This window comes from Sarcophilus harrisii, chromosome 1 (genome assembly GCF_902635505.1).
Source record: "Sarcophilus harrisii chromosome 1, mSarHar1.11, whole genome shotgun sequence".
Lineage (NCBI taxonomy): Eukaryota > Metazoa > Chordata > Mammalia > Dasyuromorphia > Dasyuridae > Sarcophilus > Sarcophilus harrisii.
In genome coordinates this window covers 500,021,725-500,048,027 of record NC_045426.1, presented here as the reverse complement: position 1 = coordinate 500,048,027, position 26,303 = coordinate 500,021,725, and the positions used below count along the sequence as shown (strand labels likewise).

General features: G+C 33.4%; 1 protein-coding gene across 20 annotated transcripts in view; it reads left to right on the top strand.

Annotated features, from left to right (window-relative positions):
• The window catches only part of EPB41L3 (erythrocyte membrane protein band 4.1 like 3), a 220,782-nt gene that overhangs the window by 32,976 nt on the left and 161,503 nt on the right, over window positions 1-26,303 (top strand). The gene's annotated exons all lie outside the window — the stretch shown is intronic.

Here is a 26,303-nt window from a genome sequence, read left to right as displayed (position 1 = left end):
TTTGATCTGATTTTTCTTGTGCAGCATGATCATTGTAGAAATATATATAGAAGAATTATACATGTTTAACATATATTATTTGCCATCTAAGGAAGGAAAAAAAAATTGGAACATAAGGATTTGCAAGAGTGAATGTTGAAAAGTAACTATGCATATGTTTTGAAAATAAAAATAAAAAACTTAAAAAAAAAAGCCCTAAGACTTGATACAGGCAGAGCTACCAACAAGCAGGTATCTGAGCCAGAGGTGATCAGGCTTGTACTAGAATGTAGGTAACATCAGGAGATAAGGGGGTGTATTTAGGAGATGTTGCAAAGGTGAAATTGTCAGTCCTTATAAAACACTTGGATTTGGGGCAGAGTGAGAAATAGGGAGGAGTCAAGGATAACCCTTAAATTTTGAGGTGGAAGGATACTGTTGCCTTCCACAATAAGAGAAAAGGTAGGAGGATTTAGGGGAAAGATAGGAGTTCTATTTTGGACATCTTGAATTTAAGATGTTTAATGGACATCTAGTTTGAGTTGATTTTTACAACTTTTGACATGTCTTTTATAGGCAGTTGATGAAAGCTTGGAGGTCAGTATAAGGTTAAGGATAGGTGGATTTGAGAATCAGCAGTATATAGACATGATAATTAAATATATGGGATTTACCTGCCATCTAGGGGAGGGGGTGGGGGGGGTAAGAGGTGAAAAATTGGAACAAGAGGTATGGCAATTGTTAATGCTGTAAAGTTACCCATGTATATATCCTGTAAATAAAAGGCTATTAAATAATAAAATAAAATAGCACAGCTCAACCAGGAAAAAAAATAAATAAATATATGGGATTTAGAAAAGTAGTTTAAGAGGAAAAGAGAAGTTAGATCTGAGAGACATCTGTGGTTATCTGATCATCTGAAAGATAATCCAGGAAAAGAGAAAGAGAGGAATGGTTACTTTCATAAGAGGAAATAGTATCCTGAAAACCCAAAGAAAAGTATTTCAAGGAGGAAGGAGTGCTTGGTGCTTTCAAAGCCTGTAGAGAATAGGAAAAATGAAAAAAAGCTATTAAATTTGGCAACTAAGAAGTCATTACTAACTTTGACAAGGACAGTTTCAGAGGATGGATAAGATCAGAAGCCAGATTATAAAAGGTTAAGAAAGAGTGACAGGAAAGAAAGTAGAGGTACCTATCTTTCTTCCTTTTCCTATTCCCTCAGTTGAGAACCTTGCCTCATGTGTTACAAAAAAATTGAGGCCATTCACCATGATCTCCCTCTTGTCTCCTCTTTCTCATTAACTATTACTCAGATGTCTTTTGCCACTGTGTTCTTCTTTACTCTTATCTCACATGATGAATAGTCTTACTCCTTACCAAAGTTAATCCCTCTATTTATTCAAGTGTTGCCACTTTATTTCATGTCCTCCAACGGATTGCCCATTCTTTCACTTACACTTATTATTTTCAGTCTCTCCCTGTCTTCCTCTAGTTCCTATTGCCTACAAACATGTCCATGTTTACTTCATATTGGAAAAAACCCTCATTTCATGTTTTCATCCCCACTAACTGTCATCCTAAAACTCTTCTGTCCTTTGTAACTAAAGTCCTGAAAAAGGCAGTCTACAAAAGGTACCTTCATTTTCTTTCCCCTCTTCTTAAGCCCTTATAGTCTGGTTTCTGATTTTATGGTTCAATCAAATTACTTTCTCTAAAGTTAGCAGTGATCTTGTTGCTAAATCCAGTGGCCCTTTCTCAATCCTGATTTTCTTTAACCTTACTGCAGCTTTTAATGGTATTAAGCACTTTTCCCTTGATACATTTTACTCATGGCTTAAAATAAATATTTAAAAGATTGAGCAAAGCCCTTCTTATAGATAACAATCTAAAAATAAGAATTTTTTAAAGTGTGTACAAACAAGCAAAAATGAGCTGCAACCAAAGCAAAATAAAGATAAAAAGAATAGTAATTCCTGATCATTTTATTAGGTTTACTAATGAGAGTAAAGTATAGCATATATAAATGAGTTAATCAAAAATATACTTTAACATTCAATTACAAACTCTTCTCCACTCGGTTTTTCTAGGGAACTTATAATGAGAATCATAGTTAATAGATTTGTATTTTCCATGCTTGCCTTTTTTTTTTTTAAATACAGGCACCGTGAACAGTAAAATCACCAAAAGACTGACAGTGGGAAATAGGTAGTGCATAGACAATTGAGAAATGAGACATTTTCTTCCTCCCATATTAGAAGTTGGCAAGTGTTCAAATTAAACAGTATTTTCCATAGTCAAATAACTGTGACACTTATTAGAGAAGAAGGACATTTGTTTTCAAGAAGGTTAGTGTGCTGGGTGATGAAATTGCTTTTGATAAAACATATGCATAGTGATATCAAGAGCTGTCTTCTCCAGGAAACTGTTTGGCATACGTTTGTTAAATTGGCTCTATTCTCACAGTAGATAATTTGATTGACATAAAATGTTACTGATATAAGATTATGTTTAAATATATACAAAACCCTGAGTATGATGGTAAATTATACTTCATCTTAAAAGTGGCCATTACATTTTAACTGCTGCCCACAAGAGATCAGTCAAGAAAGACTTTTCTTGTATTATGTTCAATATTTAAAAAAAAAATGCATAATGGCATTTGTATCAAGGCCATGGATGAGATGAAGCTTGAAAAGATAATACATTACACAATAGAACTGGCATTTTAAAAGAACCATAACAAGCTAGAATGATATGAATCTAATAAAATGACATATTAAGAGTAATAAATATAAAATCTTTCACTTGGATTTAAAAAAATTTAACCTCAAAAATTCCATTTGGGGGAGACATATATTACAAGTCACATAAAAATACTTCCTTTCTGCTCTAAGCCTTAGAAATCTGTAACAGTATTGATACAGTTTTTGATATTTTGGTGAATGGCATGTTTAATTTGATGCAGTAGACAAATTGCCTTAATCTCCATGAATGTCAGTATACTTGTTGGAATCAGCGATGTAATAGTCTATATTCTTTCCTGTTTATTCTGCATCTGGAATAATTAATTCTAGATACCATGTTTTAGGAAAAACATTGACAAACTGGAGATCATTTCAAGGGAAGTCAGATATTGAAGGAATTTGAAGCCATAAAAGAAGCATAAAAGGGATTGGGAATATTTAGCCTGGAGAAAAGAATATTAATATTAAATGGGGTTGTGATAGTTGTTTTTATGTATCCAAAGTATTCTCATAAGTAGAAAGAAAAAATATTTTTGGTTAATTTCATGGGCAAAATTGGGGGCATTTGGTAGAAGTTGGAGAGAGGCAGATATAAAGAAAAAAACTTAGCACAGTTATCCAAAGAGGTACCTTGTAGCAGATAGGGGAGGAGAGGTACTATTTTCCCCCTCAATAGAAATCTTTAAGCAAAACCTGACTTGTCATTTCTCAGAGATATTATAGAGGCTATTGATTTTCAAGTATGGGCTGAACTGAATTCTGAGGCTCCCTCTAATTCTGATATTGTATGGGTTTTGTACCCTTTGAGCATGTGACAAATTGTGAAATCTTACTATAACATGGACATCTTAAGTGAAAATTTTATTAGCATCTCCTAATTTTACCATATAATGGTTGTATTATAGATATATTGAAATCTCCCCACTTGAGAAAATATTTATACTTGGTAACCTAAGTTAACCAATTTCCATCAACCAGATGAAACATTTATTAAACCCCTATTTATTAAAGCACTTATTATGTGCCAGGAACTTTGCTAAGTGATAGTGTTCAAGAAAAACAAATAATATTGTATTCTGCATTAGGCACAAACTTGTTGAAAAGTATTTATTATAATATTTATATTTAAACATTTCTAGAGTAGAGAGAAAGAAATGTTTAAAATGGCCTAATCCTGGGGTACTTGGATGACACAGATGATAGAGCACCAGTTTTGGAGTTAGGAGTATTTGAGTTCAAATCCAGCCTCAGACACTTAACACTTAATAGCTTTGTGACCCTGGATAAGTCACTTAACCCCAAATGCCTCATAAAATAAAATGACTTCATCCCCTCTTGTACTCAGATATGAATCTACAGCAAGATAATTTGAGGTCAGGTTAACAAGCATCTGTGTATGATACTGTAGTAAGTATCTAAGATTACAGGAATCCTAAACATAGAAAAGATCATATGTTAAAATACAATTTGAAATTAGCATCCAAAAACTTTATTCACTACTTAGCTCTTTCCTAGATCACTCCCCTCAAGGAATGAAAAAGGTTTCTTCCCTCCCTTTTTTTTTTATTTTAACCCTTTTTTTCCCCCACATTGAGATTGGAGTTATTTCTTTTGATTAGGCTTAAAGTCCATCTGCCATTCATTGGTCTCCATCTCCCCTCACTTCTTACCTCTCATCTGCTTTAGACTCCTCTCAGTAGAGATAATGTGTATCTACCATTAAGCCAGGGCAGTAATTTAGCGTTGAATTCAAAATGGGACACTGCAATAATATATCTAAATAAGAGTTAAATGTGGTTATCACCCATAATCCATTACTCTAAAAAGACCTCTTCTTAGCACAAATGATGAACTATCTTGGAAGGGTTTTTAGGCTAGAGAAAATCTTATTTTTAATATTTCTAGTCAAATTAAAAGTGGTTTCAAATGTGTTTTCATATTGAGGGTACAAACACCAATACTCTAAACTGGAAGGTATATACTGTGTTGACAGATAAATATATAGACACAAAAAATATAACTATATACATATCCATCCCCTCCCCACCACACAATAAACACTAATAGATTTCTGGATAATAGGAACGCCAACTGCTAGACATAGAAATAAGAAAAGGACCATTGAAGGAAGTGAAACTTGAGTTGAGTAACATGTTACTGTTATAAGCTTTTCCCCCTTCTAGGTCAGTTTTTAAATACCCAGAGAGCAATCAGATATTTTGCATGCTCTTAAACTGTCCTTAGAGAATTTGTATATTACCCAATAACTGTTTTTGTATGTTATAATTGGCCATTGATTATTGGGGGGGCAGGATTTTATGCCCTTTATTTCTGTTTCATGATCAACTTTCTTATTTGGACTGCTGCATTTAGGAAATTGTATTAAGTTCTCTGTGGGCATTACTTCATTAAAGTACTATATCTGTAGTATTTAAGGTATGTGTGGTTTGGGGAATCCAGGAAGCCACCAATTGACCTTTGGGTTGTGTTCCAGAAACTCCTTTGTTAATTTGTGGGTTGGAAATGTTCAGCCATGTTAAGTGTTAAATGGTTTTGTGGTCTGGCGTGCAAACTTAACTACTATTTAATAGGTTGAGAAGCTAAAGAATTTTGTTTTGGAGTTCCAATTTGAAAGTTAGGCACTATGGAGGGAAAAATCAGGATCTTTGGAAGCAGAAGTCTGTTTGAAGTAGAAAAGAAAACCTGAAATGTGACTGGAAACAACTGTCTTCCTAACAATCCTGGGAGGGAAGATAATGTAATCATTATCATCCTCAGCTGACAAGGGAGAAAACTGACAGTTTAAAAAAAAAGCAGGTTTTCTTTTAAAAATGTGGTTGATTGCATATGATCAGAACTACACTTTAAGAAGCATGGTCCAGCATTGGTGGTTTTTTTCTCTCTTGTGCTTAAAATATTTGTTCTATCCCTCTCTGAATGTTGAATTTGTAGCCATCTTTCTTTAGGTCTTAGATACCAGCTTTCTTCTCTAAACAGTAATACTGTCTTTACTCAGATCTCATAGAATGCTTAAAGAAAAAAAAATCTAAAGAATTGGACATGTATGTAATATTCTGTATTGTGTTATTTGTTTTAGTGTTTTGCCCATACTAGACATTAGGAGGGGGACAAAATTTTATTTAAACTTCAAAAAATTTCTCCCAGTAACATACAAAATGTTACTTAAGTATATCAGTAAAACATTTATTTCATTTGAAAGCATCGTTTGTTATTCATTATTGTTCAGTCATTTTCAGTCATGTATGACTGTGACCTCATTTGGGTTTTCTTGGCAGAAATATTGGAGCAATTTGCCATTTCCATCTCCAGCTTATTTTATAGATGAGAAAACAGAGGCAAACAGGATTAAGTGTAGGAGGTAGCTTGGTAAAATACAAAGAGCCACTGACCTTGGAGACTCACACTTGAATTCACATCTTGGCTTTTCCACTGCTGACTACTTGATGTTCGGCTAGTCACATACATCCTTGGATTCATACCTGACTTCTCCAAAAGACCTTATGGTTTCTTCCTCTATCATGCTCTGCTTTCAAGTTGCAGCTCCAAACCACTATTTTTTTTTATGCTTCCCAATCTTTTAAGTAGTAGTTAGGGTTGTAGGTCGTTAGTCCGTAACCTGGCTGAACACCTCTAGCGCACAAACTTTTGGAATACAACCTGAAGGTCAATTAGGTGGCTGCAAAATTGGGATTCATTCCCCAAACCATTTTGTTGTTGTTCAGTCATGTCCAGCTCTTCATGGTCCTGTGTGATTTTCTTGGTGAAGATATTAGATTGGTTTGCCATTTTACTTTTCAGTGTATTAAGGCAAACAGAAATTGAATAACTTGCCCAGGTTCACACAGGTAATAAGCGATGAGATCACATTTGAACACAAGTCTTCCTGACTCTGCTCCCAGAACTTTAGCTTCTGGATTATCTGGCTGCCCTACTACAGGTGTGGGTGGGTGGGTGAGTGGGTGAAGGGAGGGGGGATCTTAAGGGTCTCTAAGGTTATTCTAGCTCACTGATCCCATGATCTTAGGGGAAAGAGGAGAGAAAATCAAAATCAACAGAGGAAACCTATTAACAGAAAACAAGAAAAGTTTCTCCAATTTATCCTGAATGTGTGTGTGTGTGTGTTTCTCCTGTTTTCATAATTAAGTCTGCTGCCACACAGTGACCACCTAGGGAGCAGAGACTGCTTACTCATTTTTATATCCACAGAACTTAATATAGTGCCTGGTGCATAGTAGGTACTTATTGGCTTTGAACTGGGTTCAACTGTTTGTTACATGATTAAGCTATTAAGAAACTATGTGAAAGTTGAAGACTTTTGTAATATTTAGGAATGGGCCTATTTTTATCCATTCTAGGAAATTATATAATCAAAGGAAATTCCAAAGAATTATATTATCTCCCCTTCCCCAACTCTGAGAATGACAGGAACTGGGTAGATCTCTGTATCTGATGAATATTAAGTCAAAGTTAAGTAATGACAAAGATGAGAATTGTTACAATATTGTCTTGTTGTTTTTCTTAAAGACTGTTTATATTCAATGCTGACATATACAGTATGTTAGAATTGAAAGGTGTTTTTTTTTTAATTAAAAATTATAGCCAGTCTTTTGGAATCCATATTTCATATGTCTTGTGAGGGAGAAAATTATTATTTCATATATTGTAAGGTTGAGGAGAGAGTCACTATTAGACATCTGGTTTTAGTCTTTGAAGAAAGAACAGCATTTACAAAGAATGGACATTGAGAAGACCTTGTTCTTCCCCAGCCCAACCCCAACTAGCATTGTACATTCCAGTAGAGCAGAGTCAGCAGTTGGAATGATTACAACATGTGTTTTGATAGAACTTTAGGTCATGAAGTCTCCTTTGAGCCTATGCAACAGTGACTAAAGGACTAGAGTGTTATAAGCTGGTAAGTTGCTGTGGCAACAGCTTCCTCAAACTATCTTGTTTCTGGTGTCATTTTTGTTCTAACTTAATGGACAAGTTTCTTTATAGAAAAGAGGAACTCAATTGTTCCCCATTTGATCATTAATTTCTCCCCCAAAAGCTTGTTTAGTATTTGGATCAGGAAATTCTTCTCTAAGATAGGCATAGGTTGAGTTACTTTCTACATTACTTTCCTCTTGTCTTAAGAATAAAGTACCAGTTGCAATATTTTGGTTTTCTAATTTGCCTTGGGAGGACTTAGTTACATTGAAAACATTCCCAAGTAAGTATGTAGATAGTGATAGCAACTAATTTTTTTTTAAGGGAATGGGATCAGATACAATTTAACTGAAAAACAGTTTCATTAGTATACATTATAAAAGTTAAAGTGTTATATGCAAAAATGTTTGTAGCAGCTCTTTTTTTGAAGTAGCAAAGAATTGGAAACTGATTATCCATCAGTTGGGGAATGGCTCAGTAAGTTATGGTATATGAATGCAATGGAATATAAGAAATGATGAGCAGGAAAGATTTATATGAACTGACGTTGAGTGAAGTGAGTAGAACCAAGAGAAAATTGTGCACAGTAACAAGAAGATTTTGTGATAATTTGATGGACTTGGCTTTTTATAACTATATGGTGATTGAAGAAAATTTCAATAGACTTGGGATGGAAAATGTTATCCACATCCAGAGACAGAACTATGGAAACTGAATATGGATGGAAGCATAGTATTTTCATCTGTGGGTTTTTCTAATTGTTTTTTCCTTTTTGGTATGATTTTTTTTTTTGGCACAACATGACAAATATGGAAATATATTTATAAGGATTGCACTTATTTAACCTAAATGTTATTGTCTTGGAGAGGAGGGGGGTAAAAAAGGGAGAAAGAAAAATCTGGACACAGCCTTGGAAAAATAGTTATCTTTACATGCCTTTGGAAAAATAAAATGCTATTGAGAAAAAAGTTAGTGTTATAACAGATTTTAACAGGAAACCAATGTTAAGGAAATCATATTAAGGTTATAATCTCAAAATTCGAGAAAATTTGCTACCATTTGAGCATATATGCATGAAAGCAAGCTGGCATCTATTCAGATGCATGGAACAATGAAGAAGATGACTTGGCTCAGAATTTACCAACTTGATTAATATTAATCTTAATTGTCAGGAGATGAGGGAGAATTGGGACCTAGAGATGGAAGAAGGCAAGGTGGTATAAGTACAGCTTGGTTAACAATCACCTACCATTAATATAGTAGTAAAGTTTACAAAGTATTTCATATGTGATATTTCATTTTACTGTTCTAACAACCTAAGATATAAATTTTTATTATCTCCATTTTACAGATGAGGAAACAATTGAAGCAGAATTTAAGTGAATTTAAGTGACTTGTTCAGGGTCAGACTTGTGTCTGAGGCATATATTCTAGAGAACCCAGGGACCTATGTATTGACAAGGTGATTGGTGAGTCTCTATTAGATTGGCCAATACCGGTTATTAGAGTATGTAGGTTGTTTATGTGAAGTAAGAGATCCACGGAAGGACCAGTATGGCTGCAGTTAGTCCTCACTATGTGCCAGTCAGTATAATAAGTGCCATAAATACAGATATAAATAGTAAGTCAATCCCTGTTGTCAAGACAAAGGGAGTGTTTGGAGAGAAAATCTGCTGTGATTTAAGGTAGAGTATTACCATATAATTTTTTAATATGATTTTTTAAATTTTTAAATTAAATTAAAATTTTAAATAATTAAAAAAAAAGCCTGACATCCAAGGTCATTTGTGATCTTATCCTAACAGTTTTGTCTTACATTACTCAGAGGTTGTTTTGTTTTTAATCACATTTAGAGTTGAAAGCAATTTAAGAGATTGAGACTTCAAAGGATATCCACTCCGAGTATAATTTTATATGTGTGTGTGTGTGTGTGTGTGTGTGTGTGTGTGTGTGTGTATGTGTATATGTGTGTGTGAAATTTTAAGTGACTTTCATAAGGTCACTTTTGTAGCAGAGGCAGGCTTTGATCATGAGTCTTTGTAATGGAAAGAGCACTCAATTTTGTATTAAAATGCCAGAGCTTAAAATTTTATCTTTGGCATTTTTATCTGCATGAGAATAGATAAGACATTAGAACCTCTGTTCCTTAGTTTCTTTATGTATAAAGTGAGAAGGTTGACCTAGATACTCTAAAGTCTTTAAAGCATTAAATCTGTAATTTTATTGTTCCAAATGTAGTGACTGATCTTCCTTCTACACACCACACACACAAAAGTTATTTTAAGAACATTGTTTAAAAACCTCACCTTGCATGGTTAGAATGTATCTCCACCAGTGATCTTGTTATTTACATCTACTGAGTTGGTTTTAAGCTAAGAGAGGCTTTGTTGGCAAAGGTGGTCTCTTCCAGCAATAATTGCAGAACATTTGAAATGTCAGGTGTAAGTGATATGCACTTTTAGGGAAGTCATGCTGTGGTGGTCACTGATAAAGATTTGCAAATGTTTTCTTTTGACCTTTAAAGAAAGTTGAGAGAGAGAGAAAGAGAGAGAGAGAGAGAGAGAGAGAGAGAGAGGAGAAAGAAAGAAAGTTGAGTTGAATTCTTGCTCAGTTTACTAGCCATGTAATCTTAGGTGTGTTACATAATTTCTGTAAAAGGAGAGAATTGTATACTGTGATTCTATAGAAGCACTTGTTTAAACATTTCCTGGGCAATTCATCCATGTGCTCCTAAGGCATCAATGACAGACTTCATCAGTTACTAGTAAAAGTTGCTAATTGATGGTGAAAGTAAAACAAATTTGTTTGTTTGGAAAGATTCCCAAATTCAAGAGAAAATAAGCTGTTAATAATAATTATTGTTCAATTGTTTTTCAGTTGTGTCTGACAAATCGACCCTATTTGGGCTTTTCTTGAAAAAAGATACTGGAATGGTTTGCCATTATCTTGTCCAGCTTATTTTACTGATGAGAAAGTTAAGGCAAATAGGGTTAAGTGACCCCTTCAGGGTCACAGTGTTAATTGTCTGAGGACTGATTTGAACTCATGAAGATGAGAGTTTTCCTAGGTTCAGGTCTGGCACTCTATCTACTGTACCATCTCGTAGTTATGCCTATTAATAGTTACTGATGTACAGAGAAAGAATATAGCATAATGATAGATTTGGAGTCAGGAAAACTTTGGTTCAAATCTTGCTTCCAACATTTTTCTTTTGTGTGTCATCTTGGGAAAATCACATTATCTTGTCTGGCTCTAATTTATCATTTGTAGAGTGAAGATTCTCACAGGTAGTATTAACTTTATAGTTTTTTTTTTAATCATCCAACTCAAATGAGTTAATTTATGGAAAAAGCTTACCAAACTTTCCAAAAATGCCATATAAATGCTAGTAGCCTCATATTAAACAAGTATCATTTTGAACTTCTCTGTAATATTTGTATTTTTCTTTTAAATTTGAAGTTAGGAGGGAAGATGCATGACATTGAAATAACTGTGTGTGGAGGGGTGGAAAGACACTGAGAATCACTTTTTTTGAAATGCATATGTGGTCTTTTACTTCCCAGTCTGGTATCAGCACCTTCTTAGCTCTGTTCCATACCTAAGCCTGTCAAGTCACCTGAGGAGAACTGACAGCTTTTCACTTAAATTCATGGTTTTAGTAATTAATAATCTTTTTCATTTTTCTTTAATAAGTGAATAGAATTTGCTCATATTCTTATGTGCTTGCCTTTTTTGAGACCATTCATAATCTATCCTTGGAATATCTTAAAATAGGGGCCTTATCATTTCTTTATTTTCTTTAAATATTTCTTTATTTCTTTAAAAAATGTAGTTCACTTTACTGTAGCATTGATGGCGGGAACCCTGAAACTATTCTGACAGTGTTAACCCTCTTTTATCTCTCTGCCAGGATATCTCTTCTAGAATCTTTATCTCTTGCTACTGAAGAAGTCAATCTCCTAGCAAAAGCAATAGACTTACTTTTGCCAGTCTAATATTTTGGGTTTGTGAATTCTTACACATTGTACCTGCACCAACCAAAGAATGGTTCCCACAACTCTTTGCACTGCCACTAACCACATCATTTGGTTCCCTAACAGCATCACAACCATAGTAGTAAATATTCTAATTAAGATTTTTTAATATTGCCATCTGAAGTAGCTATGCCCAGCTACATGTCTATTATTCTCCTATGAAAGCAAACAACATTATGCTATTATGGTTTAGTAGAACAAAGGGCAGAACAGGACTTATCTCTTCCATGATTAAACAAATGTTTTTAAAATATTTGTGTATTTTAATATGGGTGGGTGAGTTTTTCCATTCTGGGAGATCCTCACAATAATAAAATTATAGATTGAGATCCTCTCATAACACCTCCTCTCTCAATAAAAATGTCCTGGAGGCATTCAGAAGAAATAAGAGATTCTCTCAGCACTCATCTATAATACGAGTTTGCTGCTTTATTTGTGATGGGGTCTAATGTTAGAACTAGAATTTGTTTGGAGAGAAATTAGGCCAGTCCCTCATTTTATAGATGAAAAAATTAAATTGAAGTACAAATGAATTGCCCAAGGTCATAGAGGTAGTATGTAACAAATCTAATTGAAACTCAGGCCTTCTGGCTCAAACTTCGGTGTTTTGACAACTGAATATAAACCCCACATAGCTTACCTGTTGTTCTGATTTTGCTTTGGGTTAAAGCTTTTCAGTGAACTTTGTCTAACTTTTATTGCTTGTTTCTGGCAAGTGTAATATTTCATATTTGACTGATAATTGAAAATTGTCTGTGTGCTAGGATTCGTGAAGAGGTAATAATGTTCTTGTGTTTTGTTTTGGCTGCATATAGAGAAGGTGACAACAACATAAGACTGGAAAGTAGTATCTTCTTCCTCACCTTTTCTTTATTTTTTTTTTCCAATGATTCCCTTGGAACTGACAGACTCATTCACTTGCCTGCCATAATAGCAGGTTTATAGCAAATGTTGCCAGGGGAATTTTTTTTCAATCATTTTTTTTAAGCTATTCACTAGCAACTTGTGTTTTTAATTATTTAAAATATTGTCATGCGGAAGAAGGATTATTTTTGTTTCATATGGCTTTAGAAGACAGAACCAAGAGCAAGGAAGTTGCAAAGATGCTGATTTTTGACTTGTTGGTTAAAAAAAAAAAAGTTTCCTAACAATTAGAGCTCCCCAGAAATGGAATGGATTATTTCAGGAGGTAACTTTCCTATCTCCTGATATCTTTTTTTCCCCCTGATGTAATTAGGGTTTAAGTGACTTGCCCAATATCACACAGCTAGGAAGTGTTAAGTGTCTGAGGTCACATTTGAACTCAGGTCTACCTGACTTCAGGACTGGTAATCTATCTACTGTGCCACCTAGCTGCCCTCCTTTGATATCTTCAGTTTCAAACTATTATTAGCTACTGGGGATATTGTAGGTGAGGACTCCCATTTGGGGACAGATTATATAAGAGGACTTCCAAAAGCTGTTTTAACTCTGAGAATCTGTGAGAGGAGACATTTATACCATTAATATCTAAACAGGTAAAAATTCATTAACTGGAGAAATTGCCCTATTCCCAGAAGCATAAGTGATCTGTACTTTACTTTTCAGGAGTAAAATAACAAACATTTGATTGTACAATTATGTTGTTATTAAGTCATTTCAATTGTGTCTGGCTTCATGACCCCACTTAGGATTTTCTAGGCAAAAGTACTGGAGTAGTTAACCATTTCCTTCTTCAGCACATGTTACAGAAAAGGAAACTGAGGAAACTGAGTTAAGTGACTGGCCCAGGTCTAATAAGTACCTGAGGCAAGATTTGAATTAGGTCCTCCTGACTCCTGGGCCAGCACTCCATTCACTATGCCACATAACCTTCCACTTATTTCAAATTATTCTCCTTATAAAATACCTTTAAACAGGGGCAATATGTTTGTTAATTGTGTGTTATTTTATTTTTAAATAAAGTGAGACATAGTCCTAATGCAAAGAGATCCAGCTCTGGAGCAAAGGAAGACCTAGTTTCAAGGCCCACTGCTGCCATAAGGTCAAATTAGTTAGCCTTTACATTCTCTGGCAACTCTTTCTGATTCTAAGTTTGAGAGAAGGTGTAGATTTGCCTTTGTGGAGGATTTTCCTCCTTGAATACTCCAAACATGAATAAAATCACAGGTATAGTTAAAACACTGACAACTAAAATAAGAGGACATACATTAACATTTTAAACTATATAAACTTAAATTTTGGGGCAGTAAGTAGAATTGTGATTGAAGTAAATATTGGGAGTTTCAAATGATGTGGAATTGCATTTGTTCACTGAAAATTGTGGACTGGACTTGGTTTTGTTTTTTTTTTTGGTTTAGAGTAAATATATGACTGGATGAAAGAATAAAGAATTTATCAAGCATTTATTCTGTGCTAAATGTTGGGGATACAGATAGAAAAAATAAAATAGTCGTCTCAAAAATTCCATTTCAGTAGGAGAGACAACACATATGGAAAATGTTAGCTGAAAGTTAGATTGAAAGGTCCCATAGTCTTTATGAGACAGCAGCAAAGCAGAAGGCAATGCCTTTCCTTGAGTGTTTGCACTGTAAAATCATATCAGTTTCTGATGTTGAGCCATTAATAGTGCCAAGGACTTTGGTAACGAGAACTTTCTTTCCTTAAAGTAAAAGTAGGAGCACTTGCCATGCTGTCTCCCCACAAGAGTTGAACATATTAGGCTGAAAACATTGCTATCCCCAAGGCTCTTGGGTTCAGGGTTTTTGGCTATCTCCATCAGAGTTCTGAGGAAAGATGGTGATGGAACACATTAAAATAGATTGCCTAAAGCAAAAATTCTTAAACTATCGGTTGCATCCCTATATAGAGTTGTATAATTGAATGTGGAGATCTCAAAAAATAGGCAACAATAGAAGGTATCAGATATTCCACCAAAATTTAATTCTTTATATATAAAGTCATATCCATCTCATTAGTATGCAAATTTGCTTTCATCTTTAACAAATGGTAAAATTATATATATATGTGTGTGTGTGTGTGTGTATATATATATATATATACACACACACACACACACACACCCCCCAAAGAATTGTCTTAAAATAAACTCTTCATGATTTATTATCAGTAAATGATTGGTTGGGTACCTATTTTATATATCTATATACCTGTAGTTACATAAAAATTTTGTGGAAAACTTTAATGAGTGGAAAAAGTTTAAGAAGCCCTGGCCTAAAGTACCAAGAAGTTAAATGATTTTCCCAGGAAGTGTCAGTGTGTCAGAGCCTGGATTTGGTTTCCTGGCTCCAGCCCCCATTAGACCGAGCCGCTTGTCATATAGAACAGCAACTAAACTAGATCTGATGTCTTTAAAATAGAGACCATATGTCAAAAGTAAGTTATGTTACATGTAGATTAGTAAAATGTATACATGATTTGTCTTTTCAGTTCTAAAATCTAAACACTTCCCATATTTTGCCTCCCATTTAAGAAAACAAAAGATTGTTTCTAATGAGAAAATAACTCCTAAACTATCACTAATGAGCATTATATAACATTTTTATAAACTACTTTAAACATCAAATATTTAAAAATCTGAAAGGCAGTGAGTATTTCTGGTTTTAGTTGAAAAGCATAGTCCTTCTATGTCATATCTGAATAATATTCTAGTAAATTTTTCCTGAATGAAATCAAATATTGCTTTCCATATGAATCTCTGTATATGGATCAGATTTTTAACATTGTAGATACTAATTAGAAATTTTAAAATCTTTTTGAAATCCATGCTATTGTTAGTAACAAAAATCTGAACCTTTTTGTCTTCATGATCCACTCTGCTTCAGGGTCCACAGACATAAAGCTACTTAATCTTCACAATGGAAAGTTCTCTCTGGAGCAATACTAATATCTATAGGACAGAATTTAGTCAGTTTCCTCCCAACTTTGCTGAGAAAGACCTCCCTGTTTTAGTAGTGGTTTTCACTTATAACCAGCCTCTCTAAATGATCTACTTTTTGCTTCTTTGAAAGCTTTCCTAAATTTCCATTTCCCCAAAGAACCTGCTGACTGTTGTTTTTTGAAACATACTAGTATGATGAAACCAAGCATTTCTGATTATTACAGGAATATTGGAAACTTCTTTACTCTGCCATTGGTATCAGTGAAATTTCAAAGAGTAATGGTAGATTGGCTTATTATAATACTATATATTATTTAATTTTGTAAATTATTTACTGCTTGACATGAAAAATGCATCATTGTGTTTTGCACTTAAAAATAAAATCTACTGTTACTCATCATTGTGGTTTTTGCACTTAAAAATAAAATCAACTGTTTCTTTGCTTTCGTAAAAAAAAAGATCTGTGCAAAAATGAGGCAGTTTATTAGCATATATAAATTTGATTTTAGCGAGAGGAAATAATAAAAATGGTCTGTTTTCAGTTCGTTAGGTGGAATCACAACTAAATTTCTATTCCTGAAAATAAATTTAAGCTAGCCTTCTCTTCTACTAAGGAAGGGTTTTTGTTATTTTTTTCTGTATTAGGGGGCTAACTATAACTTAATTGAGGCCCCAATAACATTTAATTCACATTTTATTCTCTTTCTTATAATAGGGATAGGGGCTAGATTTGGGAATTCTAGTGGTATAAGAAACTCTTGAATGAGAAAATGGACTCAACATTTCAAGTCAGCATGTTTTCTGCAATTTCTAAACAGAATTGTCTAGAGCAATTAAAGGCAAAGAGGATTTATGTAGAGGAAAGTAGTTATTAAATGATAGAGGCAGAACTTGAATCTAGACCTTCTTGGTTCTTCAAACCACTTTTATTTCTTATAAGACATGTCACAGCTTCTCATCATAGCAAATAAAATTGCATGAAACAATTACAAAAATGATAATATACTCCTAGTCAGAATAGTTTCATTTTGTATTAATTCTGCGGAGATTAATTTTTAGATTTCTTTTGATTGAACTTCCTATGAAATTTGATCTCATTTGTATCCCTGCTGATAAATCTGAGAGGGTTCAGCATTTTATACAGATGAATGACTGTCTAGCTTTTAGATATCCCAAATCTTTTTTAGACAAATGTAATGTTTAGCTTCCCTTCCTCATGATGTATATTTGAGATTTATTTTTTAGACCCAAGTACAAGAATTTATTTATATTTATCTTGTCAGTCTGCCTTCTAGGCTGTTGATATTTTTGTGTATCAACTCTGTCATCTATAATAATAATAATAATAATAATAATAATAGCATTTATATAGTGAAAAATACTTTACAAATATTATTTCATCCCAGCAACAATTCTAGGAAGGAGGTACTATTATTATTTACAGTTTGCAGATGAAGAAACTGAGATTGAGAGAGTTTGAATAGCTCTATGACAGTTGGCAAGTTATTATATAACAAGTGAATGAGGTCAAATTTGAAATTACATTTCCCTACCTCCCCCCCCCCCCACACTCTACTACACCCTTTCACTGTCTTAGCTATGTTAGCTTCCTCCCAGTTTTGTGTTAATTTTATAAGCATGCCATTTATTTCTTGGTCCATGTTGGTGGCAAAAAATGTTAACTAATATAAGATCAAGGACAGAATTCTGAGGTGCTTTATTGGAGAAATCTTTCCAAGTTGATCATTGACCCTTGAGTGACTACTCATTGAATGTGCAATTCCAGCCTTTTTCAAATCTTTGTCTCACCCACATTTTCCACACACAAAAAATAATGATATGTTTTGGTCAAATACTTTGCTTAAATATGTAGGTATAAATTTTTATTATTATTATTATATAATTATTTATTAACCTACAATCCTGTTTTTTTTCCTTTTTTACAAGAAATAAGACTAGTCTAATCTGATTTTATTGAAATCATGCTGATTTTTGTGAACATGATTGCTTTTCTACATGTTCACTAATTGTCCCTCTAGTAATTTATAATAGAACATAGTACAATAGTAATTTTGGCAGAAGCAGAAATCAAACTGACTGAATGGTAATGGTTTATACATGGTCCTCTATATTTTATCTTTTCTACTCCAATGGACATTTCCCTTGATGGAGAAAGCAAAAACATAAGAAGGATTTAGCTGTCCTGTCTTTTCTTCCTCTTCTCATTCACCCTGACCATTGCAGTGCTCCTATCCATTTTAAATGCACTTTTCCTCAGTCTAACTAAAAAAAAAATCTTATTGCCATTAACATTCTTTGCCATGCTTCAGCTCATTCTCAGCTTCAGTGCTTCTGACACTATTTTTACAGCATGGTGCCCCATCTTTGTGTACATCTTCTGTTGCCTGCCCTTGCTTCAGTCTTCTATCTTGATTTTAAAATTGGCTTCATTGATGAGTTCTTTGTGTATTCACATTGTTCTCTTTAGAGAACACATCTGCCCTAACTAACCTTCAGCCCCATTGCTTCTTTGTGCTTTCCAACGTTGTTCTTGAGAGATTCCCATGCTTCATCTTTTCTTTGATTTTTATCTCCTGTGAATTTCTTGATGTTTTTCTTGGTGTTTTTCTTCTTATATGTAGTAGTATCTAGCTTGACATATATAACTTGACACTTTTCCCCACATCCTTTTATATATTGATGGGCTCTCTCTGGCATACTCTGCTTTATTCTAGCAATGAGAATGGAAATTAGACTCTAATAAGAACAGGTCTTTAAATCTGAAATCTCTAAAACTGTTGATCAGTTTGAGTATGTGAATAATTTCTACATGATTTACCATCTCTTCCAACTTTTCTATTCTTTTATTCTCTATTGTAATCTTTACCTTTTTGTCCTTGGACTAATATTCTTCCAGTCTTTCTGTTTCCTTTACCCTTTTCATTTCTTTTAACTGATCTATTCTTCTTTTTCTATGTTGGCAATTACTATTTTCTTTTGCTTCCAAAAATATTTTTATTTTCATCTATATTCTTCCTCTAATTTTTCCCCCTTATCTTACACTTTATAGATTCCAAGAGAATATAGTTGATTGAAAAAGCAAAGAAATTAATCTTGGAGCATGGCATGCTTATCTCAATTTTATAAATGTTATTCTCCTATTTCCTCTCTGCCAGTTTTCCTCTTGTCTCTGATCTCTCCGATTCCTTCACTAGTCCCAAACTATCTGGAAAAAATAAGATATAAAGACAGAAGGGCTGGAAGGGAGGGACAAACATATTTTTTTATATCTTTTGCCTTTCATTAAAGATTCTTTTAAAAAGCAAAAAACTGCCTTAGTCAGTATTTATCATTTTTTTTCTCTAAAACCCACTCTTCTTTCTGATTTCTCTTTTCCTGTTGAAGGTACTACCATGTTCCTAATTAAAATTACAACCATAAAGTTACTTTCAATTCTTTGTTCTTCCTTATCAAATTCAATTCTTATTAATTTGTCTACAAAATATTCTTCTCTTCTATCTCTGCTACAGTCAGAACATAACTACTCTAGGCATCATCAACTCTTGTCTGAATTATTTTATAGTCTTTTAATTGGCCTGTGGACTACCCCCATTTTCCAATTCATCTTTCATATAGCTTCCAGATTTATATGTCTAAACCCAGAACTACTCATGTCACTCTCCTACTCAGGAAGTTCCATTGACTTCAATTTGCCTTCAGAATAAAATAAAAATTCCAGTTTGACCTTTAAAGCTTTTAAAATTTCCCAAATGATTTCATACTTATCTTTTTCATGGACTTTACTATCCAGGCAAATTTATTTATTTTCTGTTCTTTATTTACAGTATTTCATCTCTTTTTCCCCATGCCTTTACATGAGGCATCCTGCCTTCCTAGAAGGCTTTCCATTCTTACCTCTGATTTTAAGTGTCTAGGTTTTTTTTTTTTAAACAAGTGCCATTTCATTCTTATGGTTTTTTTCTGATTTTCTCCAGTTGCACTCTCCTCATTTACTTTGTGTTTATTCTGAATGTATTTTATTGACTTTTTTTGTATGTGCATGTTACTGCATGGGGAAAATCAGTCTCTTGAGGGCAGGGGCTATTCTGTCTTTGTTTTTTATTGCCAGCGTCTACCACAGTGCCAACCAATGTGGTACTTAACAAATACTTGTGAATGAATTACAAGGATTTGAAAAAATTTATCCAAACATCAGATTTTAAAATTAAAGGCTCTTGTAAGTTTAGTCATTGAAAGAATTTTGGAAAATGCTAATGGTCATCTACATTACATATGCCTTCACCTATTCCTATACTCCCTAGCCTTTGGGTCACCTGCCATACTACTGTTATGCATTCTATTTTGTAGGTGAGGAAACTTAATTGTGCACTTTCTAACCAGTCTCTATCTCTTCCTTCTGTTTTCTTATATCATCATGGCAGCAACTTAAATCTTCCCTTGTGACACTTTAGGACCCTGGGGTCTTGAGAACTTATGGCTAAGATTCCCTGCCTTTAGTGAGAAGCACCAGTATATCTCAATGCTTTCCCAGTTGTTTTACATATATTAATATTATTTTATCTACTATATCAAAAGATAATAATCTGTAAGTTGATCATTACTGAATAAGATTACATAATCCTTGAGTACAATGATTTATGCCACTTTTCTATCTTTTAGTGTTAAGAGCACAGTAATTGTTTAATAAACATTTTTTTGTTTGATTATTTATATATGGCTGTTTTACTTTAACATTAAAATGCAAGTTTATAACTTAAACTATATCATATCACTTCCATAATCATAGATATGTAACCTTTCTACCTATGAACATTCAATAATTACTTGATAATATTGACATGATATAAAGCCCAAGGTAAATAGATGCTTTTTTTCCCTTGGAGACATAATTAGCCATAACAATTCCAGTGAAGTTATTAGAGCTTTTTGTCAAAAGGGATTTGGCATTGTCATTTACATTGAACTTATTCAGGTTCAAAAGTCTTTAGTGTCTCTGTCTCTGTCTCTGTCTCTGTCTCTGTCTCTCTCTGTCTCTCTCTCTTCCATCCTTACAAATGACCAAATACCACTACTGCTTTCTCTTTTAATCTAACCCCTGGGATTTCTAAAGGAAAGGCATGTTTCTAGAAGCAAGAATGATGTATCTATTCTTCATCACTGATATATATTAACTCATCCATTGATGTTAAAAAAAAAATAACAAAAGACTCAAAGGCCCACATAACATTGATGAAATTTTATGAGTCTCTTCTCCCCCATAAAGTTAGTTATGTGGGAAATCAGTGAAATAAATCAGTGTTGTTTTTTTTCCCTTTCAGTCATTTTATTTTTCCTTTCCTTGGAAAGAAGACAATATAAATAAAATCCATTTATGCCAATATTGAAAAGTTACATTGCTTACTTTTGAATTCTTTCTTTTGCCCATAAATGATACAGATTTAAATTTTTCAATATTCTTATAGCATATTTTCTGTCAGCTGTAGGAAAGTTTGATTTTAAACATAGAAACTGTTTTAGTAAAGCAATTACTTATTGGGAGATTGAGATGACCTTTTTTAAAGTGGGAACCACGAAGGTTGATTTTTTTTTTTAGCTTTCACAATCTATGCCTGTAAGTGAGCAAAGGCTCAAATGCATACTGATGACTATTTTTTAGTTAAATTGGGCTGAGAATTCTGCCATGGTACCACTTACACTTGCAAATGCTACTTTTAGAACTTTCATTCTTTACCTCTTTATTCTCAGTCTATAGAAAGATAAGAATAATTTCCTCTGAATTCCCAGCCCCTACCTAGTGAGAGTATAATTTAAATGCTTACTGTCTTGCTGTCACCAATCCTAGTTCATTGTTGGGGACAATTGAGTTCCTTCAGAAAACTCTTGGTTTCGGAATGATAAAAACCTTACTTCTCTTTAATAAAAATCAAGACAGAAGGGGTGAGAAGTAAGAGGGAGGGAAAATAATTAAAATTAGGCAGAGAAAATTAAAACTGTCAATTTGCAAAGACATAAGGAAATTCTGCAGTTAACCCTGTATCAGTCTGATTGGAGCAGTATAGTCTCACCTCTGACCCATCTCTAATTTTTGTACATAATTTTGATTGCTCTTGTACTTAAATTTTAAAAGAATGCATCAATTGCATATTTCCTCACTTATAAATTATATACATATACTACTGTGTTAATCATTTAAAATATCATCAAACAGATAAAAACATGTTTTAAAAGAATGAGATGAAGATAAATGGTATCTGGCCCTAGAGCTAATTTAGAGCCAGTGGAGTTTTGAGTGCTGAGGAGTATGACATAATAAGACTTTGACCTTCAGGAATATTACTTTGGAAACTAATAGGAGACCTTTTCCTTTTCTTCTGATCTTTTTGGTATACAGATATATTAATAGTATTGTTGGGTCAAAGAGTATGCACGGTTTTTCCTTTTGGCATAGTTCCAATCAGAATGGTTGGATTACTTCAAGACTCCACCAGTACTGCATTAACACCCCAATGTTTCCATATCACCTCCACCATATGTCATTTTTTCCCCTCTTTTGTCATATAAGCCAATGAGGTGGATATCTCAGAATTGCTTTAATTTGCATTTCTCTAACCAATAGTGATTTAGAACATTTTATAGGATTACAGATAGTCTACAGATAATTTTAATTTCTTCTTCCTAAAACTGCCTGTTCATATCCTTTGCTATTTATCAATTGAAGTTCTAGCTCTTGATATCCTCTTTTGACATCACCTTGGGATTTTCAAGTTTATCAACTCAATCCACCTTCTCTATTCTTACATTAATAGCTTAATGCCCATTTGACTTTTTGATCCTGAGGGAAATGGTCTCAATGTGGGTAGGCTGGCTTCTGGGGTTACTTTAAGCTCTGAGATTGTATCATTAGGAGCTTCTTTGCCTGGGATACTTAACTTTTACAGTATATAGGACATTAGATTTAAAATAATCTTACAGGCAGTGTATAGTATATTTTTTTATAGTTTTTCTTAATGCAGCTTTTAGATATGTATAATAAAATATATATTTCAAAAAGACTGAGTCTTTTCCCTGCTATCCAAGCCCACATATGATCCAGTCACCCCAATTTCATCTATACTGAAGATATTTACAAAGTTAAACATGCCTGGGAATAGGATCAACTTCTTCTCCACAATGCACTTAAAAAACCATACACCAATGACTTTTGGTTATCTGCTGTTTGGAATCACATATAACACAGCTTCTTACCTTAGCTCAAAAAAATTGAGAGTTGGCTTTAGCACAAACTGAGAATGTAAATATTGATAAGTTACTTAGGTAAGGAGTCACCATAGTTAGTAGTAATCAGGGAAGGTTTCCTGAAGGATGCAGAACTTGCACACTGTTTTGAAGGAAGTAAATAGTATAATGGAGGAAAGCTATTTTGCTTATTGGAAGAAACAAGGAAGACATGTCAAGTGAAAGAATTAATTCAATGTGCAGATGCAAGAAGTAAAGCAATTGAACATAGCATATGAAATCATTCAGATTGATTCTTTATTGTTTATAATAAAAGAAAGGTTGCGTGAGCATAATTTAGTTAAAGGGTCCTAAAAGCCAAGTCAAGTTAGAGGAGTTGAGCAATTTTGGTCATTTAAGGAACTGACATGATAAAAATTGTAAGAGGAAATGATTGTGAGAACTGTTTTGAATTGTTTCTAATGTTGGCAGAATCTTCAAGTGAAGAGGGCCTGTAGACAACTGGAAATATTGAACTTCAGAGGTCAAGATTGGGCAAATTACTTTCAAAGATACTTACCTTATATGTGATAGTTACCATCATATGAATGAATAATCTCCTTCAAAGGAGTGGAGTATAAAGGGAGAAAAGGAAGTTAGAATTCACACTTAAAATAGCCTTAATTAACCATTCAAAAGGAATAAGAAAAACTAATGATGAAAAAATAATGAATAAAAGGAGAGAAAAAGGAGGACCATAATTTTGTAATGTTGTGGAAGCCTGATTCAGAACAATGACTGAACCATTTAAAAAGAACTTTAAAAAATGGAACTTGTCATCTTTGAAGATACAAGTTAGCATTAAAATACATATACATGTATACATATTGTGTGTGTATGTATCTATATGTGTGTTTGTATGTATATATATATATATATATATATATATATATATATAATTGGGTGAATTAGTATTACTTTATTATAAGCACAATAAATTACTCTTACTTTTCCTGACTTCTATCATTGGAGATTTAATTCCAGTAGTATTTGCTAAACCCTAAAGGTTTGCATTTTGAGACAATCAGTACATCAAAAGGAATCATTTTTATCTTATCAAAACAATTCAGTAGGAAATCATATTTACTGTGTTAAATAATGAACATACTGTTAAAAACATCAATAATTTAGATAGATTGAAAGTATTATTTATAGGTGTCTGATTATAGCAAGTATTTGGGAGATTGCTTTTTGAAAGATTTCATCATCAAGTGTTGGGCCATATTTAATTATAGATTTTCATTCAAATTATGTGTAGCAGACAGTATAACTTTGGGCAGTAGCTGTGAAGTTATTCTGAAGACAGAATCAAATGAAAAATGAAATATTAAGGGAAGAATTACACTAGCATTGGAGAAATCTCTTGGCACTGAGATTAAATTGCTAGAGAAATTCTTATAAAAAGTTCTTAGTTCTTGACTTTTGGTTTTGGGTTTTATTTTTAGAACTAATTTACAAAGAGCATTAAAATCAGAAGCATTTTACATTAATAAAGAAGTTTGTATTATGGTACTTTATATTTGAAAAATAATTACATGTTGAATTAAAAAAAAAAATCTGACCAGATCCTGAAACTAGGTGACAAGCCCCTCATTTATTTATAGATGTTAAAAATCATCAGAAATCTTATTATGATCCTGTTTCCAAAACATTTTATATCAGAAGAAGTTAGAAGACATTAAATAAAACACACATACACTCACATCCACCCACATACACACACACACAAACACACACAGGGTGATCTCTCTAGGGCATTCTTCCCCTCTTCTGTACCTGCTGAAACAGATCCTCTCCTTGATGTGGTCCAGCTTGTTAGAAGGAAGGAACCCCTAAGGAGATCTTTGTAATAGGTGGCTTTCCTTTTTTTGGCCAGCCTCTCCTCCTCACCTCTCCTTTTAAAAAAAAATATAATTACCAAATTATTACTAATGCCTGATACAGGCAGCAGTTGGATTCTGCTATTGTCTGTGTCATTCGAGGACTAGAAGCACTTCATCTAATATTCAATTTATATTTCTTATTTTTTGATTCAGTAAAGTCTAGGAATTGTTTATACCTGGTTTACATATCTGGTTGTCATCCAGAAGCATTCTCATCTGATAAAAGTATCAGGGTATAGAGCATCATGGTAATTGATATGGGGGTAGTTGTACATCCCCTCCCCAGTTCTTTATAGCACAGTAGCAGGTACATAACTGGCATCTGAATTGAATCAAAATGAATTTACTGAATACATTTTTGTTTTCTGCAAAGAGGTTTATAAGATTTTTGAAGACTAGAGAGAAATATAAAGTTCTCAGGGGATGTATTTTACATAAATAATTTTAAAATGTTTATCTTACATTTAGATCAGTAGATTTATTGTGTAATATTGGTTAAAGATATTAAAAATGCACAAATTTGGTTGAGATTAAGTGCATGGGCCAAAAATTCCAAAGTGCCAGAGTACTCATTTCTATTTAAGAGATAAAAACTTTTTTCTGCCACAAAATGTACTCAGGTCTTACTCCCAACTATAAATTTGGTAAGGAACAAAATTTTATACAGAGAATGAAATGTTAAAGCTTGATTTATTATATTTTTGTGATCATTGTCCTTTCTGAGCTTTAACTTCATACCTTTTATGGCTAAACACGTTTGGTGTTTATCTAGACATATTTATCTAGAAAAAAGCAGGTTGTGTAGCAAGGCTATATTGACTTTAATGTCCTATGAGTTAAAAAGTACTGTGACAGAGAAATGGGTATTCACATTAATCATATCATGGAACTTTTGGTGTCTGCAAGTAAATATGGTAATGTCACTAGCTCAGAATAAATTATATAAAATTATTCCCTCAATATGGGGGAGGAGGCAGGGTTATTTTGCATAAGATGTGAGGATTTTAATCAGAACTGTGTGTTGCTGGCAAAAGAGCTAATTGAATGCAAACTTGAACTTCATTGAAAAGAGATAGCAGTAGATAGAAATAAGGCTGCAGCTAAGTTGTGCAGTGGGTAGAGTATGGGGTCTGAAATCAGGAAGTTTATTCTTTGTGAGTTCAAATCTGCATACTTACCAGCTGTGTGACCCTGGAGAAAAAAATCACTTAATACTGTTTGCCTAAGTTTTCTTATCTGTAAAAATGAACTGCAGAAGGAAATAGTAAACCACGCTAGTATTTTTGCCAAGAAAACCCTAAATGAGATCATGAATAGTTAAACATGTCTGAAAAAATGATGGAACAAGGAAATTAAAGTCTTATTTTTGTGATGTCTACTACTCTGGTCAGAACACATCTGGAAGAGCAGATATAGGGTGCCATATTACAGGAAAAATATGTAAAATAGGCCAGTCTAGAAGAGGGCCATTATGATAGTGAGAGACTTTTTAGTCTGTGTTCTGTCAGGAGAAGGAAATGGGAACATTTTACTTAAA